Source organism: Protopterus annectens, chromosome 4.part0 (assembly GCF_019279795.1).
Source record: "Protopterus annectens isolate FY-2018-M chromosome 4.part0, PAN1.0, whole genome shotgun sequence".
Taxonomy (NCBI): Eukaryota; Metazoa; Chordata; order Ceratodontiformes; family Protopteridae; genus Protopterus; species Protopterus annectens.
In genome coordinates, this window is record NC_056733.1 from 753,892,420 (window position 1) to 753,909,240 (window position 16,821).

Sequence of the window (16,821 nt, forward strand, 5' to 3'; positions counted from 1 at the left end):
TCATAAAATTAATACAGTCTGTTCCTTCCAGCTTCTCTGGTTTAGCAGGAAATATCAGGTTTTCCCTACATGCTCTGTCCTCTAATTATATACTTTTTTAAACATCTCTTCTTGAGCAGTCCAGCCTTTTCTTCATTTCAACCTCGGATTCTTACAGTTTTATCAATTCATCTGAAGCTTTTTCCAGCCTTTAGTTATCTGAGTTGCTATACTACTTCAGTCTTTCATTTATTTTAACCACCTCTGAGTACATTTGCCTTATTTTTTCCTCTAGGTTACTGAAAGTCATGTCTTGCACCAAAGCTGGAGCTTGCATTGCTTTTTGCTGAACAGCTGCAGAATTTTTCCCATTCGGTGTTTTCTCTCACCTTTTGTGATGGATTTTCTTTCAGTTCCTCTGATTTTTTTTTTTTTTGCTGGCATCTAGGCAGTGCACTTGGTTAATTTACCCAAAAAGACGGGTTCATTGACTCTTTTGTGAGTTTGTTTTCACACTAAAAGCTGAAATTATGTTACTCAGTGTGCAGACACATTTTGGAAGTCCATGGATCAAACTTCTTGTGAACCAGCAAATGAAGACACAAATAACACTTCTTTATCCAGAGGTGTATTCAAAAGTTCTGCTTTAACATCCTATGGTGCATTCTGGGTGCTTGGGCCAATTATTAAAGCTGATCATCTTGTCTTTGTATTGTGGTATCATTCTTGGTGAGGGCAAGATGCTGCTCAGGGTCAGGGTCATACCAGCCTGGGCTACATAATCGGAGAGCTCCTCTAGGTCTCTTTTCATGTAGTCCAGGGAGGTACGTCTCAGGTCATTCACACCTCTCTAGGATGTTGATATGCAATTTGGTCTCCGAAGACTACCACAAGCCGTGGACCATCTTTCCATCTAAATGCCCCCCCCACACACACACACACACACACACACACACACACACACACACACACACACACACACACACACACAGCATCTGTGGTCACTGTGGCTGTGGGAGGAGGAAGAAGGAACAGCCTGCCTGGGAACAGGTCATCTGAATGAATCCACCATTGAAGATGTCTGTAAACTGGAGTTAAATTGAAAAGAACAGATAATTGCAGGTAAAGAATAGACCACTAAACAGCCAAGGTTCACTGGAGGAGAATCTTACTAAGGGCACTGGGATGACAATAGCAGACAGAGCCCAGAGCTTGAAGAATCAGTTTTGCTGACACAGACGGTAAAGAAACTATGTCCCATACTTTGTTTCTCAAGGATGTTATGCGATGAGGAGACAAAAGCTATCTGGTGTGTTGCATCTAGAAAAGCAGTGAAGAATTCCAACCTCTGACTAGGGGATAGGTTCAGTTTGGTAAAATTTATAGTTATGCTCAGGGAGCTGAAGATCTGGAACAAATAGTCCTTGGCATGAAGTAGTTGATGCCAGGTTGGGTCAGTTAGAAGCCACTTGTCCAAATATGGAAACACTAAGAATCCTTTCAGTCTCACATGAGCTGCCGCTACCATACATTTGGTAAACATCTCGGGGGTTATGGCGAGTCCAAAGGGCAGAGCTCTGAATTGGTAATCACGGTCTCCCAGCCTGAAGCGCAAATGACTTCTGGAGCATCTGTATTTTGATGTGATAGTACATTTCCTGAAGGTCTATTGAGCGCATCCAATCATCCTTGGACAACAGCGGTAGAATGGACTGAACCACAACTATCTGGAACTTTGACTTCTTTACATATTGATTTAGATTGCTCAGATCTAGAATGGTCTTAGGTCCCCTGTTTTCTTTGGCACTGAAAAAAAGCAGGAGTAAGTTCCAAATCCTCTGTTCGGTTGAGACCTCTTGGACGATTCTTTTTTTGCAGCAGTTTTTGAATTTCCAGTACTGCATGCTCCCTCTGACTGGGTGGTACATCAGGGAGTTTCTTTTGTTCAACTGGAGGTAGAAGAGAAAAGGGAATGTAATGGTTTCTAGACATTATGCTTAGTACCCAGGCATTTGTTGTCAGATTGGTCCAGGTGCAGGAAATAATGAGCCCCAACTGCCTCCAGAGACTGACAACTGGGCAGCACTTCAGGAGCGCTGATAGGGCTCGTCAGAGAAAGGTTCTCTGAAGCCCGATTCTGTGGGGCCCCTCAGCCTCTGAGGTGCCATTTTCCACTGAAACGGCCTCCTCTGCCTCTGAAGAATCCTCACGTTGATCCTGGAAAGATCCTAGAGACTTTCGAAACAAAGTCTTTTTACCACCTTGCTGATTTCTGGAAAGGTGCACTGGGGGGGCAGAAAACTTGATCCCAACAGCAGAAAGGGTCTTTCCTTCTTGCTCGTTGCGGGGAAGAGTCTCTTTGATGGATGGCCCAAACAAGGAGGAGCCATCGAAAAGGGGCACTGAAAGAGGATACCTTGAAAGGTTCTGCAAAATCACAAAGCCTCATCCAGGCATATCTTCTGACAGCAATACCTTAGCTAGCTGCCCTTGAGGTACCCTTCACTGAATGGGAGATGAGCCTTATGGATGGGTTAGTCACAAAAGTGAGAGTAGCCAACTGGGGAGATACTTTCTTGTAGTCTTCATCAAACATCGTCTCTACAAGAGAGAGTTGGACAGCTCATTGACAAAATCTCTCTGCAAATGAGTGAAATCTGCCAAGTAATTTAACAATCTCAGTATAAATGTAGCTGAGGCATAAATGAGCTTACCAAATCTGTCCATCGCTCAACATTCACTGTTCAGCAGATGGACAGAGGAGCTCTATTCGGCTAGCTCCTTCTTGGTGGCTGCTGCCACAACAATGGCATCAACAGGGACACCTTTGGACCAATAAAGTCTGTCTTTGGGGGGAACCAGAAATCTGTCTGTGCATTCAGGGATAGGCTTGATAGTGTCCAGCACCTTCCAAGCCTTGAGGGAAACTAAGTCAATGAATTTGTCTGGGGGGGGGGGGCATTCAAGTTGTAGACGGGCCTGCCCTGAAAGCATCCAAGAACACAGACTCTTCATGAGGAGGTTAGGCCAACCAGCCACCTTTCTGCCTAAGATTCTTCAAGATGTCTCCAAAGGAGACATCAGGTGGTGAATGTGGGTATCCTTCTCCCTCAAAGTCTGACTTCTGGGAGTGACTCCACTGGGGAGTCGATGCGTCTCCTTTTAAACATTTTCTTCAAAGGAACCTCCTCTGTGGAGTGTTCTGGGGAGGTATCGGAAAAAAGGGGGCTTCCTTGGTGGGAAGAACTTGGAGGCTTCTTGAGGCAGGCTGACCCTGGACAGAGATGATGGGCTCAGCACTCCGAATCCAGTGAAGGATGAAGTGGAGGATTGGAGGCAAAAAGAGGTCAGTTCTCTGAATGGAGGAAGCTCTTTCCGCAATCTGGAAAGCCAACGGACCAGGAGAAACCCTCCCCATTTCTCTCAAAGCCAAAACTGTTGAAGCATTGACGGGAACCATCCCCGATCCATGGTCTCCAGACAGAATTGGACCAGAGCTGTCGAGGGTCGAAGCGCCAACAGCAAGGGACTGGGTGGAGAAGGTCAGAATTGAACCCCTCCCCTGGATCAGATGTTGGCATTCCTGATCAAAGACCCACTCTGATCCGGCATTCCTGATCAAAGACCCACTCTGATCCGGCATTCCTGATCAGAGACCCACTCTGATCCGACAAAATCAGAGCATAGCTAGTCAGGGTAGCGGGAGTTGAGGAAGGGAGCTTCCTCAGATCCAATGCAGACTCTCTTAGGTACTTAGGATCCTGGGGCTCCAAAAATGACTGATTGGATAGAACGAGATTGAATCAGAGTAGTGGGGACACTCACAGATCTGATATCAGCCCCAAACACCCCCCCTAATCTGGATTTGAGCTTTGAGGAATCTATACATCATCTTGTCCATATTAACATCAAATAGACTCCTGAAGGATCTAGACGAGGCAACTGATGCAGGCCTGGAATGTCTGGAAGGAGTTTGAAGAAGCTTCAAGGGCAGCATTGGGGAAACCACCTTGATGGCAAACTCCAGAGTAAGAGTTCTAGCGCTCGCATCAGAGGTCTTTGGATCAGAGGTGGAAGAGGATGGCCTTGAAGAGGCGGTCACAGTAGTGGTGCTTGTTGGATTCAAGGAGTGCCTTGGATCCGATAAAGCAGAAGTGGGTCGTGGATCCAACAAGTTCGGATCAAAGATCTTTGCATTTGCCGGAGGCTCCAAGGAGGCTCTACAGGTGTTATGGGAGCATTACCTCAGCTCAGACGACCCAGAAAGGCTAACGGAGAGGGTTTGAGCCCCTGACTAGGATGAAGTAGGTAGCAGTCCTTTTAGCACAAGTTTGTTCCTGCGATCAGCTATGGCTCTGGGGTTAAATCCTTCACAAATTACACAAACTGATCACAGATGGTCTGGTCCTAAGCATTACACACACTTGCTACATGCATTAGAATGGGGGATCTTATGCCCACATTCTGAGCAGTGCTTGAAGCCTGTTGGTTTATCTGATATGCTTAAAACAAGAAGTTATGTACTCACCATAACGTTCAATGTATGTAGTCCATCTCGCCTCACATTCTTACCCGTTGGCTCCGACTTGGCCATACTTTAGCTCAAAGTCTTTCTATTGGTTGGGCTAAGATGCTATCCCATGCTGCACTGCTCTCTATCCCCAGATCTAGCTTGCTGCGTGCACCAGCACTCCTTCTCCATGCATAACACCACCCAAGGAAAGGAAGAACAAACCAAAAATGAAGGGAGCTCTGAAACAAGACCTAACCTCCAGATCCTCCAGGACAGGGGAAGGAGGGGGGGTAAGTAAGAATGTGAGGCGAGATGGACAATATACATTGAACGTTATGGTGAGCACATAACTTCTTGATGTTATGTAGTCCAATCTCGCCTATATTTTTACCTGTGGGACAGCGTCCTCAGCACCTAAATCCTAGGAGGCTCAGTGGAAAATACTCCTGAGCACTGTGGAACCAAAGGAAGACCTGCCCCTAGATACCACATCTAACTTGTACTGAGTAACAAAGGTGTGAAGAGATGCCCAAGTAGCTGCAGCACAAATATCATCCATAGACAATCTGGCCTGAAAAGCTGTAGATGTAGATACAGACCGAGTAGAGTTAGCCTTCACCCGGAACGGTAAATCTTTTCCCCCTGAGGAATAAATGAAAGAAATACAACTGGAAATCCACCTGGACAACGTGACTTTGGAAACAGGAGACCCAATTCTGTTTTCCGAAAATGAAACAAACAACTGATCACATTTTCTGAGGTCTTTCGTTCTGTGCAAATAAAAACATAATTGTCTGTGCACATCCAATTGATGAAATTTGAATTCTGCCTTGTTTGAGAACTGGGGAAAAAACACTGGCAATTCAATAGATTGGTTAAGGTTACTGACCGACGCTACTTTAGGAAGAAAGGAGGGGTTCGGTCCGAGAGAAACCCTGTCCTTATGGAAAATCAAATAAGGGGGTTTGATTGATAAAGCTTGAAGCTCCGAAATGCGTTTGGCTGACGTGATGGCTACCAAAAAGACAGTCTTCCAAGTTAAGAATTTTAAATTGCAAGTGGCTGCAGGCTCAAAGGGGGTTGAAGTAAGACCCTATAGAACAAAGTTTAAGTCCCAAGGCATAACAGGTTCAGACAGCGGAGGAAGAAGTAACAAAGTGCCCTTCAGGAAAGCCTTACAGAGTCTATGTGCCATCAGACTAGGCTCGTCTGCGACATGAAAGGTAGAAATCGCCGCCAATTGGACTTCAATGGTTGCGGCCGCTGAACCCTGGTTAAAGAACATAGACAAGAAATCCAATACAGATGAAACTGGAGCTGTGTAAGGGTCAATCTTTTTGGCATGCACCCAGATTGAAAACCTCTTCCATTTGCTGTAATAAAATCTTCCTGGCCGAGGGCTTATGAAAGGAAGATAAAATATGAACCACCTCCGGTGAAAATTGATGAAGCCTAACTAATGACGGAAGTGGAGTAGCCAGGCTGTCAACCGGAGGGTCCGAAGAGAGGGATGGAGCTGCCCTGACATGTGCGTCAGTATGTCTGGTTGTGGGTCCAGAATCCAAGGAGCGTCCATGAGATAAGGATGGAGAAAGGGGAACCAAATTTGACAAGGCCAGTGTGGGGCAATCAAAATCATTTTGCTTCCCAAGAATTGCACTTTCTGAATAACCTTTGACAGCAAGGGGACCGGAGGGAAGGCATATAGTAGACCGGTGGGCCAATCGTGGACTAGAGCGTCCCTGGGTGATTCCCCCTGAGGGGGGATCAGTGTGAAGCAGCTGCTGCATTTGGCATTGAGGGGGCTGGCAAAAAGGTCACAGCAAGGCTGACCCCATCTGCGGAAGAACTGCTCCGCAACTTGACAGTTTAGGGACCATTCGTAAGGCATCAGAACAGCTCTGCTTAGCCTGTCTGCGATCACATTGGACTTCCCCGGAATGTGCGTTGCCACCAGAAAACGTTGGTAAGACACTGCCCACTGCCACACTCGCATGGCCTCCCTGCAAAGGGGATAAGACTTGGTTCCTCCCTGCTTGTTCAGATACCACACCACTGACATATTGTCTGAGTGGATTGCAATAGTCCCGAGAGGAAGAAAACTCTGAAGTGCTTGCAATGCTAGTAGCACAGCTCCCATCTCCAGGACACTGATATGCAGATGCATCTCATGCTCTTGCCACGTGCCTTGGACTGTCCTGCCTAGATAATGCCCCCCCCCCCAATCTGGGAGACATCCGTGGTCACTGTGGCAACCGGGGGCACAGGAACGAAAGGCTTTCCCGCATTCAGGTTGTCGGTGCAAAGCCACCAACTGAGATCTTGTTTGCACCCGTCTGTGAGTAGAACAGGGTGAGAAAGTGGAAGATGTTGAAGAGACCACTGGGCAAAGAGTAGCCACTGAAGGAGCCTCATATGTAACCTTGCCAGAGGGACTAACATGATCGTAGCAGCCATTGTCCCCAACAATTGGAGGACCCATCTTGCCTTCGCTCTTCTCAGAGGGAGCAAGGCGTAAACCTGTTGTTGTAGGACTCTGATTCTTCCCTGTGGTAGAAACGCCCGCATGAGGATGGTGTCTAATTCGGCGCCTATAAAAGTGACACGCTGTGGTGGTAACAAGGCAGATTTGTCCTAGTTCAATGTGATGCCCAACTGTTGACATAGGTTGATAGTAGCGTCCCTGGTCTGAAGTAGTAGATGCCTGGTAGTGGCAGTGAGGAGCCACTCGTCCAGATACGGAAACACTTGGAATCCTTGACGTCTCAAGTTAGCAGTCACCACTGCCATGCATTTGGTAAACACCATGGGGGCTGTGGTGAGACCAAAGGGCAGGGCTGAAAGTGACTGGCTGCCAGCCGGAAGCGTAGGTGACTTCTGGATGCCCTGTCCATCTTTATGTGGTAGTAAGCATCCTTTAGGTCGATGGAGCATATCCAAACTTCTTTTCCCAACAATGGGAGAATAGACTGCAATGTGACCATTTGGAACTTGGACTTTTGCACATGGGTGTTCAATTGGCTGAGATCCAATATGGGTCTCAGGTCCCCTGTCCTTTTTGGCACCAAAAAGAATCTGGAGTAAGTCCCTAATCCGATCTGGTCTGAGGGGACATGTTGGATGGCTCCTTTTTCCAGCAGCTTTGAAACTTCTGAAGCTGTGTAATCCCTTTGACCGGGTGGAACATCCAAGATTTTCTTGATTGGAGGGGGATTTGACATATCCTCTGGAAATTATTCATATAACCCACTGGTCCTGGGTGATATCTTGCCAGGCCTCTGGGTATAATGAGATTCGACCCCCGACTGTCTCCAGAAATGCACAGTCAGGCCTCCCATCAGGAGCGGCAGTAGGGAGAATCACGAAAGGAATTGCAGTCTCCCGAGTTGCAGGGGCCTCATCTGTCCCTAGGGTGGCATCTCCCTGAATAACCACCCCCTCTCCCTGCCTCTGGAGGAGGGCTCACCTTGTGCACCAGGAAAAAAACCTCTGTGATCTCTTGAACCACATTTTGCCACCCCTCTGGGCCTTGGGATAAGGCCTAGAGGGAAGGGAAAAATGGACTCCTACGGCAGACAGTTTTTCCCTCCTGCTCGCACCTAGTGAGAGTGTCTTTCACCTTGGTTCCAAACAAAGAGGAGCCATCAAAAGGGGTGTCGGTGAAGGAAGACTTGAAGGCCTCCGTGAAATGACAAAGGCGCATCCAGGCCTGCCTCCTAAGAGCAACTCCTGAACTTGCTGCCCTACTCGCTCCCTCGGCTGCTTAGGAGATTAGCCTCATAGAGGAGTTTGCCATGGAATTGAGGGTAGACATCTCAGCATTGACCGTCTGGGCCACGCCTCAGAAACGTTACCCGTGAGAGTATCTCCAAGCTCCTTGAGGAGATCTCTCTGGAGCCGTGTAAAGTGTGATAAGTAATTCAGTGACCGTAAGGTAAAGGTCGCTGAAGAAAACGTACGCTTCACGTACCGGTCCATAGTCGTAGACTCCTTATTAGGGGGATTGACTTTGGAAGAAGTCTCAGCTAATTCCTTCTGGGTGGCAGCTGCCACCACCATGGCATCCACAGGGACTCCCTTGGACAGAAATTCCTTATGAGGTGGAGCAGACAAAAATTTATTGGGTCTCCTGGGGACTGGTTCCATAGAGTCAGGGGTTTCCCCACATCCTTCGACAAACCAAATCCAGAAGCTTGAAGGGTGGAGATACCCAGGAGGTGGAGGGCTGAGCACCAGAGGCCTTCAGGAAGACAGACTCTTCCTTGGAGGGGGCTTTGGATGGCCAGTCACCTCTGTTTCAAAATCTCTAGGATGTCAGGAGAAAAACATCCTCAGAGGATGACTTAGGGGACCCCTCAGATTCCTTGAGGTCGGTGTCTGATGTGTGAGACTCATCCTGGGAATCTATGTGCTTCCTCTTGCACGTCTTCTTTCTGGGTGGCTCCTCAGGTAAACACTGAGGGGCCTGCAGCAAAATGAGGACCACTTGTGGGGGTACCCTGAGGCCTTGTGGCTCCGCTGTCCAGAGGTAGATGGCAATCAGAGACCTGCACCGGTGTAGTAGGGGACAGAATAACTGACCCATATGAAATTCAAAATCAATTTATTCTTCCTTTCCTGAAGAACACGCGGACTAAAAGCATGACAGAAACTGCACGATTCCTGTAGATGAATTGCTCCCAGACAGTACACACAGACTGGGTGTCCATCGGTAATGGACATTTTATAACTGCACCTAGAGCATTTTTTGAAGCCTGAGGGCTTACGCTCCTTAGCATCTTTGGACATAGTTAACCAACAAGTAACCAAATAAAAAAAATGACCAACGGTCAAACAGTCACAAGGCGGGAAAAAGCCTACAACAGACAGAAAGTACAGTTTTGTACCTACCATAAATGTATATGTCCGATAGGTATGCATCTGCAGTCATAACATATGGGTTGTCCTGCCTCAGGCAGCCCTTCGGTCGGCCGGATTCCAAAGTCTGGGTCTGGCCTCGGCTGACGTCGCACTTTCCCCGACGTCAGAGCGTCTGGGGTATAAAAGCATCAGCCGACGCCATTTTCCTCAGTGTTTCTTGCCCCAGATGCCAGGTGCCCTTTAGGAAGGCCAAATTTGGAGGAATGCAGTATAATTCCAAACATTTTCCCAAAAAAATATATACATTATATATATATATATATATATATATATATATATATATATATATATATATACAAACAAATACACCATAATAGATCCCCCAGCTAGCTAATGGAGGGATAAGTACCCTAGGAATACCACAGAGGGAAGGAGGGAGGTAACCTGACTGCAGATGCATACCTATCGGACATCTACATTTATGGTAGGTACAAAACTGTACTATGTCCTTCAAGGATGCATCTGCAGTCATAACATATGGGTAGAATACCATAGCCAATCTGGGGGAGGAGGTACTAAGAAAAGGATGGTGTAGTTAAGATCCCCTGCAGGACTGCTGTAGCAAAACCCGCTCTGGATCTGGAGTATAAAGGTAAATTGTAATGTTTAGCAAATGTATGCACGGAGCTCCATGTAGCAGCTTCTAAAATGTCCTTGGTAGCCACCCCTCTTAGGAAGGCTGTAGTGGTGGCTGTGGCTCTTGTTGAATGAGGCCTGATGTTTGCAGGAACTGTCTTTCCATGAAAGGAGTAACAAAATCGAATGCAATTTCCTATCCACTTTGAAATTGTCTGTTTGGAAATTTCTTTTCCTTGTACCCCAGCAGTATATGCTACAAGGAGTTGGTCAGTTTTTCTGAAACTTTTAGTTCTGTCCAAGTAGTAGCGTAGTTGTCTGTGTATATCCAGAGTGTGTAGAAGTTTTTCCCCTCTATTTTGTGGATTTGGGAAGAATGTAGGCAAGTGAATAGCTTGGTTCAGGGATACCCTAGATACCACCTTTGGCATAAAAGTAGGATTGGTTCTTAGTGAAACTCTGTCCTGATGGAAGATAAGAAATGGCTGTACTGCCATTAAAGCTTGTAACTCAGATACTCTTCTTGCTGAAGTTATGGCCAGAAGGAATGCAGTTTTCCAAGACAGAAACTGTAGATCCGATGCTGCTGGTTCAAAGGGAGGAAGTGTTAGTTTCTCCAGCACAAAGTTGAGATCCCAAGGAGGTAAAGGGGGTTTTCTTGGAGGATTGATGTTTTTGATCCCTCTCAGAAATTGCCTGAGGAGAGGGTGCGAGAAGATAGGTGGATCCACATTGTATTCTGCTGAAATTGCTGAGGCATGAATCTTAATGGAAGAATAGGACAGGCCATTGTGGAACAATTCTGCTAAGTATTCCAGAATATGTGTCATGCTCGCCACTGTCACATCTAAGCCTTTTGTTGTGTTCCAAATGAGAAATCTTTTCCATTTTGCTGAGTATGTCTTCCTTGTGGAAGGCCGGCGAGCTTCCATAATAATGTCCTTTACTCTCTGTGATAAGTTATTTTGAGGTGGATTTATGGAATTTTCCAGGCAGTTAGCTGCAATGTTTTCAAGTTGGGATGCATGATCTTGAAGTTGTTCTGCATCAGAAGAAGAGGCCATAGGGGGAGAGGACATGGTTTCGCCTGTGACATGCTCCTCGATAGTGGGTACCAGTGCTGCCTTGGCCAGTCTGGAGCTATCAGAATCACTCTTGGCTGTTCCGCGCTGATCTTCAGTAAAACCTTGGACATTAATGGGAGAGGTGGGAAGGCATATAACTTTTAGTGCTTTCCAGCTGAAAGAGAGGGAGTCCACCCTCCAAGCTTTTGGGTGGTATGTCCTTGAGCAGAATGTCTTCAGTTGATGGTTGTGGGGGGAGGCGAACAGATCTATCTCCGGCTTTCCCCCCATGCTTTTGTTAAGAGTAGGAAGATATCTGGGTGCAGCATCCATTCGTGTGCATCCATGGTAGTTCTGCTTAAGCTGTCTGCCAGTACATTTTCTTTCCCTGGCACGAACTGGGACTGTAGTTGGATATTGAGTTTCAGGCATAGTTCCCATAGATTCATAGTCAGTCTGCATAGAGGGTAGGAATGTGTGCCTCCCTGCTTGTTTATGTACCACATGACCGTGGTGTTGTCTGTCCTTATTAACAGGTGGCCTTGATAGAGGAAAGGTTTGAAGGCCTCGATTGCATGCATCACTGCCAGCATTTCCTTTTGGTTTATGTGCATGCGCAGCTGTCCTTGAGACCATAGGCCTTGGATACATTTGCCCTCCATGTGTGCTCCCCATCCTCGGTCTGAAGCGTCCGTGGTGATGGTTTGTTTTGTTCTTGGTTTGTTGAAAGGCAACCCTCTGTTGAACTGGCAGGCATGAGCCCTCCACAGGAATTCCTTTTGAAGGCAAGGAATGATTGGTATCAAGGTTTCCAAACTGTGACTGTGCTGAGACCATACACTCCTTAGGTACCATTGTAATTTTCTCATATGCAGCCTGGCCTGTGGAATCAGAATTATGCAGGATGCCATGTAACCCAGGGCCTGCAGGATTTTCCTTGCAGTTAGCTGAGTTTATCTTGTCAGATTCATGAAGTAATCCGGAAGTTGTTTTTGTTTTTCTTCTGTGAGAAAGGCCATTTGGGTGGTTGTGTCTAGATCTGCACCCAAAAAGGTTATCCTTTGGGATGGAACAAGTCTTGATTTTTGGATGTTGACTGTATCCCAAGGCCTGTAGTAGGTGGATGGCATATGCCAAGTCCTTTATCAAATTTTCCTTGTCCGCTTGTATAAGGCAGTCGTCCAGATATGGGTAGATTTGAATCCCCTGAAGTCTGCAGTGTGCAATTACTGATGCCAGGCATTTCGTGAATACTCTGGGCGCAGTAGATAAGCCAAAGGGCAATGCTGAGAATTGATAATGCTCTGATCCTGCAAAAAATCTGAGGTGTCTTCTGCAACTTGGTCGAATAGGGACGTGCAGGTATGCCTCCTTGAGATCTAGAGTCACCAGCCAAGACTCCTTGCCCAGCATGGGAAGAAGTTGCTGTAGGGTCAGCATCTTGAATTTTGGCACAATGAGGTAAGTATTCAGTGTGGACAGGTCGAGAATAGGCCTCCATTGATTTTCTTTTCTTAGAACAAGGAATAATCTGGAGTAGAATCCTTGACCTTGTTCTGAAAGAGGTACCTTTTCTATGGCTTTCATTTGAAGTAAGTTGTTGATCTGCTTTAAAGTCTCTGCCCTCTGATTTGGTGGCAGGTTTGGCATTCCGTTTCTTCTTGCCAAAGTGTGGAAGTGGAACCTGTATCCTTTGTCTATTATTTGCAGTGTCCATGTGTCCCTTGTAATATAATGCCAGTTTTTTGAGAATAAAGAAAGCTTTCCGCCCAAGGGTGCTTCCAATTGAGCCCTGGTAGGCGGAATCAAAGTAAAGTCATTGTGTCTGTCCTGGAGTAGTAGTAGTTGTTGCTGTTGCTGCACTACCTCTCTGGTTGGTAGGCTGCCACTGACGGCCTCTGTAGGAGCCCCTAGCTTGCCCTCTACCTCTGGGACGCCTGTTCCTGCCTCTCTGGGCTCTGTCCGAGTCTAGAAAGGACCAATTCTTAGTAGGCCAGTTTCCGCTGAATCTCGGTGGTTGTTCTTGCAGAAAATCCTTAACTGTTTGCACTGATTTTGCCTTTTCTTCAAACTTCTTTAAGACCTCCTGAGCCGAGGAGCCAAATAATTTTTGTTTTTCCATTGGAGCATCCAGGAGTTTACCTTTAACATGGTCTGGCAAAGATTGTTCCTTCAGCCAGGCATGCCTACGAATAACTGCCCCAGTCATAGCTGACCTACATGAAGCCTCCAGTGCATCATAACCACACTTTAAGAAATGATTACTAACCTGCTGTGAGTTATGTACCAGATCCTGAAGGGATTTATGGTCAAGGGGTTCAGAAGAAGAAAGCTTCTTATTCAGTTCATCTAACAAATACTCTTGGTACTGTATCATATGAAAATGACAATTTAATGCCCTCACGGAAAGAGTTGCAGAAGTATATACCTTCTTTCCCCATCTCTCTAAAGCTCTAGACTCCCTTTCAGAAGGTAGAGGATTTTTGGCAGTGGCAGCTGCAACCCCTTTAGGGCCCTGAGAAATAGTATCTGGGTCTGCGGAATGGGCCTTATACAGATGAAAATGAGAATCCGGGACCCTGTAGTATCTATCAGGTTTGGCAGGTGCCGGGGGGAAGAGTATCAGGGGCTGTACTAACATCATTGTACACATCATCAATAACATTCAAAACAGGAGGTATAGCTAAGGGCCTATGTTGAGGCAAATGCAAAAAGGTCCTTAATCTCTTTCTAGAATCAGAGAATTCCTGACCCTGCCATTGAAAATGCTCTCTCATGGAGTGTAGAGTCTCACCAAAGGAAAACTCTTCAGGAGGGGAGGCCGAAGGAATAGATTCTTCAGCATCAGAATCCTCACAGGGCGAATAAGCCTCCTCCTGGTGATCTGACAACTCAGATCCATCCGTGGACTCATCTGAAGAGTGTTGGTCAGAGGGCTCAGTCCTGGGCCTTTTGTCTGGTGGTGGGTGAGAGCCCCTGTCCGGGTGAGGCTGAGAACCTCTAATTAAAGAAATAAGATCCTCTGCAAGGCTGAGGATCTGAGAACTAGAAGAAGGCCTCTGGGTAGATTTGGGAGGCAAAGCTTTAGAAAGTTTGGCAGCTTTAGCCCTGGAAAAAGCCTTAATGGACATGGAAGCAGGGGGTCTAGCTGCCCCACGTGCAGGAGTAGATTTGTCCAAAGGTATAGTGTCGGACATTTCCTGGACACTGGTTTCGGTAGGTAGCTCAGTAGCCGACTCAGCCGGGGCCTCCAGGGCAGCGGTGGTCGGTTGAGTGGATTCGGTTAAAGGAAGCTCCGAGGACTCTGTTTCGGCCGAAACAGAGACACTCGCAGTAGGCCTTACCGTGGTTTCAGCCGAAACCGCGGGCCGTGAGTGTCGGTCCTTGTCCTTCCGTTTTTTCACCAAATGCGATGTCGGAGTCTCCGACGGCATCTTATATGCAAAATTAGCCCCAAAGAATTCCTCTGCAAACTCCGACCGACGTCTAAGAGTTTGTCGGTTGAAGGAAGCACAGGCTGAACAGGCCGAGACGTCGTGGTCTGGGCCTAAGCAAGGGAGGCAGTAAGAGTGGAAATCCTTATGAGGTATTTGTTTCCCACAAGTTAAACAATTATTTACTTTATCTGACATCGGCTGAGGCAAGAAAGAGTCCCCAACGGGGTACTTAGCTTTTTCAAAGTCTTCGGTAGCTGAATCACAGGATCTGACCGACCGGCACTTGCGAACTGCTTCTGCTTCGGGCACCGCGCGGCAAGAAAGACTGAGGAAAATGGCGTCGGCTGATGCTTTTATACCCCAGACGCTCTGACGTCGGGGAAAGTGCAACATCAGCCGAGGCCAGACCCAGACTTTGGAATCCGGCCGACCGAAGGGCTGCCTGAGGCAGGACAACCCATATGTTATGACTGCAGATGCATCCTTGAAGGACATTACCACAAGATCTCCAAGTTAAATGATCCTCAGACACAAACACAAGTGGGGGAGGACTAATTCCTCTAATTTAAACGGTTTTAGTCCTGGGAAACTTTTAGCACACAAGGAAAGCAAGGGGACAGACTAGGTCCTCTAACCGAAACGGGCCTAGCCCGTTGGAAACCGCTAGTGGGATACCACAGAATAAACAATCAAGAAAAACACAACTTTTCCACAATACAGACAGGAACACACACAACAGTTATTAAAATAGCTTTTTTGCAAAAAAAGTCTCTGATAAGGAAGAAAAAGGGTACTTAGCCACAGCCAAGAACGAGACCATGGCCGAGCTACACGAGCGGCAAACGAAATCTGGGGATAGACAGCAGTGCAGCATGGGATACCATCTTAGCCCAGCCAATAGAAAGACTTCGAGCTAAAAAAGTTTGGCCAAGTCGGAGCAGACATTCAGCTCCGAACCCACAGGTAAGAATGTAGGTGAGATTGGACTACATAACATCAATAACATTGGGGCTGACCTGTTTTAGGGGATGTCCTATAAAGTTTTAAAAAGTGATTTACACCACTCACACTCACACACACTCACACACTCACACACACACTCACACACACTCACTCACTCTCACACACACACACACACTCTCTCACACACACACACACACTCACACACACACTCTCACACACACACTCTCACACACACACTCACACACACACTCTCACACACACTCTCACACACACACTCTCACACACACACTCTCACACACACACTCTCACACACACACTCTCACACACACACTCACACACACTCTCACACACACTCCACACACACACTCACACACACACACTGACACAAACACACTCACACACACTCACACACACTCTCACATACACACTCACGCACACACACACAACCACACACATTCTCACACACACTCACACACACACTCACACACACACACACACACACACACACTCACACACACACACACTCACACACACTCACTCACACACACACACTCACACACACACTCACTCACACACACACACACTCACACACACACACACACACACACACACACACTCACACACACACACACACACACTCACACACACACTCACACACACACTCACACACACACTCACACACACACTCACACACACACTCACACACACACTCACACACACACACACACACACACACACACACACACACACACACACACACACACACACTCACACACACACTCACTCACACTCACTCACCTCACTCACTCACTCACTCTCACTCACTCACTCTCACTCACTCACACTCACTCACTCACTCACTCACTCACACTCACTCACACTCACTCACTCACTCACTCACACTCACTCACACTCACTCACTCACACTCACTCACACTCACTCACTCACACTCACTCACTCACTCACACACACTCACACACACTCACACACACTCACACACACTCACACACACTCACACACACTCACACACACTCACTCACACACACTCACACACACACACACACACACACACACACACACACACACTCACACACACTCACACACACACACACACACACACTCACACACACTCACACACACACACACACACACACACACACACACACACACACACACACACTCACTCACTCACACACACTCACACTCACTGGTTACATAAGAGAGGTTCTTATCAATATCACGAAGATTACACAGCAAAATGTATACTGATGTTTACAAGGCTTGAAACAACTTTATGAAATGAGCATTACGTGCAAAAAGAGCAAATATAAAGGTGCTGGAATGCACAGACGACACATGTATTATTTA

At 46.9% G+C, this 16,821-nt stretch overlaps 1 protein-coding gene across 2 annotated transcripts in view; it reads right to left on the minus strand.

Moving 5' to 3' along the window:
* TRMT2A (tRNA methyltransferase 2 homolog A) overlaps nucleotides 1–16,821 on the minus strand; it is an 826,498-nt gene that overhangs the window by 255,306 nt on the left and 554,371 nt on the right. The gene's annotated exons all lie outside the window — the stretch shown is intronic.